The sequence below is a fragment of the Eleutherodactylus coqui genome, chromosome 6, assembly GCF_035609145.1.
Source record: "Eleutherodactylus coqui strain aEleCoq1 chromosome 6, aEleCoq1.hap1, whole genome shotgun sequence".
Lineage (NCBI taxonomy): Eukaryota > Metazoa > Chordata > Amphibia > Anura > Eleutherodactylidae > Eleutherodactylus > Eleutherodactylus coqui.
Window position 1 is genome coordinate 230,429,091 of NC_089842.1, and position 3,369 is coordinate 230,432,459.

Genomic DNA, 3,369 nt, shown 5'->3' on the forward strand with positions numbered 1-3,369 from the left:
CCACCAGAAAGTACTGGGGGAGTCAATATTGACAGGGGGTGACGCCCCCTGTACCTGATTGGCTGCACAGCTGGATGGGCTGCAGGTCCTGGCAGCCCACAAAGGAATTATCAGGAAAGCATACAGCAGACCCTGCTGCAGACAGGCAGCCCCAGCTGCAAGGTCCTTCCCCGCAGGCCGGCCAGAAGGTGTTCTTGCAAAAACAACGTTGTCCCCGCTGCAGGCAGGCAGCACCCCAGCGCCATGAAGATGCTTCCAGACCTGTGCCCCATTCATCGCAAAGAGAGGCGTCAGCAGGGACAACACAGCGGTGTGAAGCGGCTTCCATACCGGTGCTGCAGCACGGAGGCCAGAGTGCCGTAGGACACTGATTGAAAGCCGCCGGCCGCAGAGGCGCGCGTTCACCCACCGGAAAGGCCCCCTCACATCAGTTTGTTGGCATGCTGGTCCCCCGCTCCAGCTTCGCATTGCCACATCAGAAAGGGCCTTTCCCGGCGGCACCCCACTATGTGATAAAGCGCAGAGCGGGGTCGGACTCAGGGAGTGCCGAGCGAGGTGAAGCCACCCCCTCCACCCCCCATTAGTTTTGTAGAGCATGCTCGCCAGCATGGAGCACACAGCACTGGGGGAGCACACTGCGGCGGGGAGGCACTGTATAACACACGGTGTCTTTACACAGCTGCACTCACCAGAAAGCCAACAGAGCCGTGGGACACAATCTGACATCGCTACCCCACGGACTGCATGATGACAGCATGGAGGCAACAGCAGCAGGCTCGGGGGAAAGGCAGCTAACAGCAGTGTAGCACAGGGAGTGCTTCTCAGTCACATCCCACAGCGCTTCAGGCAAAACAAGGTTTTTGCAGCTTCTAGGACCTTTCAGTTCTTGACCCAATCGAGAGCTATGGGTGTGACAGGGCGCTCCTCCATGGAAGTCCTGTCAAACCCCTAGCGTCCGGTGGCGTCAAGATACACCAGTACCGGCGTCTGCGTCCAAACATTTAACAAAGGTTTTCCCCTACTCAATGAAGCAAATCTTGCACTGTGCACTTGGCAGTATCGGCCCTGTGGCGCAGGAGGGTACTGCAGCATTGCTTGTCACTTGTCTGAGCATAATATGCTGCCTGCTGTCTGTAGTACTCCGCCCAGGCAGCGCTACAATCTGCTTGACCAGCAGGTGGAACTGCTTGTCCTTGCTTTCTATAGTATTCTTCCCATGCTTTAGAGTAATCTTGAGGTAGTGCTTGCTGACCCATATTTTTGGTAAATCTCTTCCCAAGCTTTTGTGTTGTCCACGTGTCCAGTTTCAGGTGCAGCTGGGGGATCAACATGTCCATTAGTTTGGGTTGGAGCTGGTCCAGCAGATGGAGCTGCAGGTGATTGGGGTGCTTGCTGTTGGTAATAAGCATAATAAGCTGCAAAATTGGGGTCTGTTCCTGCTTTACTTGGATCTGCTGGGGCTGGCTGCTGCCAGTGTGGGTATGTATTTCCCCAGCCTAAGGGGCATAGGGTGCAGAGGACCAGGAGTTGCTGGTCCTGGGGGGGCCAGAATTATATGGTGGAGGGTTGTATGGTCATTGGTGTGCCGGGGCCTGGGGGTCCGGGTACACCACCTGGTGGACCATGAGGAATTGGAGTGCCTAGTGGATTAACTGGACCCTCTAGCTTCTCTTCAATAGCTTGCCTGGCATAATCTATCTGCTGTGGAGTTCTACAAATAGTAAATAACTTTGTGTTTGAGTCAGAATTTGGTGGAGGGTTTTATTTTTTTTGCAACTCTCTCCTGGCACCAGACTGTTGGACTACTTGTAATAGTCTCACCCCCTTTTCCAATTATGAGGCCAGTTATTCCTATCAGAACAAAGAAATCAAATTCTTGAAGTCTGCCTGGAGGGCCCATGTTCCAGTTTCCTCGGACTCGGCCCCTTCTACCTGATGGACCTCCAGTCTTCTGAGGTCCATCTTGAATCCTCACATTTTAACTCCTGCAACTGCTTCATTGTCTCGCCTCCTTTTCCAATAACCAAACCAGCTTAACTGGCTGGAATCATGATTTTCTGAACTGTATTCCCTGGGGCATCTCCATGACGGCACGGTGTAGGTCTTCCCTTTTCCACTATCTGATGCAGTAGTCTCTTTGCAGCTTGGACAGAATCAGGGGTGCCGGGTAACATGCAGGACCTGTCAGGCATACCACCATCATCAGGTGCAATTGGTATCTTGCATCCCGATTCTTGCTGAATGTGTGATATCTGTTCACCACCTCTGCCAATTATGAATCCAACCATTCCATCGGGAACTTTGTACTCTTCTGTGAGAACAGCCCTCTGTTGCTGGTGCATGGGAGGCATTGCAGGTTGGCACGGGTTATTAGTAGGAGCAACTTTCTTTGCTTCTGGTTGATGTGGAACTTTCTTTAGATTCACATCTATAAATGCACCTCCATCGTCCAGTGGTCTCTCTTCTGCCCAGAAAAGCTATAGTCATTGGTAACGGTAGGTGGACCAGAATCGCCTCCGTATTTTTGCAGTTATCTGCCTCGCCCTCTGCAGCGCATCCTTGAAGGCGCCATTGATGCCCCGGCGGAACCTGAGTTGTGTGGTGGGACTGTGGAGTAGTCTGCGATGTCCATGGAGCTTGCAGCCTGCTATACCATGGGAGTCGCTGCGCCGTGCACGTGAGGCAAGAAAGATGATGGCGCCCGAAGTTGTCTCTCATAACCTCATGCCCGACACTTGAAATTTATCTCTAGGAATATCCCATTTCTTTTTATCATCTTTGAGATGTTTCTACACCTTGATTGGAGCCCATCTGTGGTAAATTTAGTCAGTTGGGCATAGTTTCAAAAGACATACCACTGTTTATATAAGATCTCACAGCTCACAATGCATATCAGAGCCGAAGCTAAGCCATGAGGAGGAAATGTGTCTGTAGAGCTCAGAAACAGGATTGTGTGGAGGCGCAGATCTGGAGAAGGCTACAAAAAACATTTCTGCTTCACTGAAAGTTCATAAGAGCACATTGGCCTCCATAATTCTTAAACGAAAGAAGTTTTGAACAACCAGGACTCTTCCTAGAGCTGGCCGACCCACAAGGTAAGTCATTGGGGAGAAGGGCCTTGGCTAGAGAGGTGACCAAAATCCCAATGATCATGCTGTAGGGTGTTTTTCAGCGGCTGGGACAGGAAAACTGATCAGGGTTGATGTAAAGCTGAATAGAGCAAAGTACAGAGATCTTCTTAATGATAACCTGATCCAGAGCACAAGGGACCTCAGACCGGGCAGAAGAGTCACCTTCCAACAAGACAATGACTCTAAGGACACAGCCGGGACAACACAGGAGGGGCTTAGGTACAACTCTGAATGCTCT

General features: G+C 51.4%; 1 pseudogene; it reads right to left on the minus strand.

Moving 5' to 3' along the window:
• Positions 1 to 948: 948 nt before the first annotated feature.
• LOC136571861 (far upstream element-binding protein 1 pseudogene) lies at positions 949 to 2,632 on the minus strand (annotated as a pseudogene).
• Between the last annotated feature and the right edge of the window lie 737 nt (positions 2,633 to 3,369).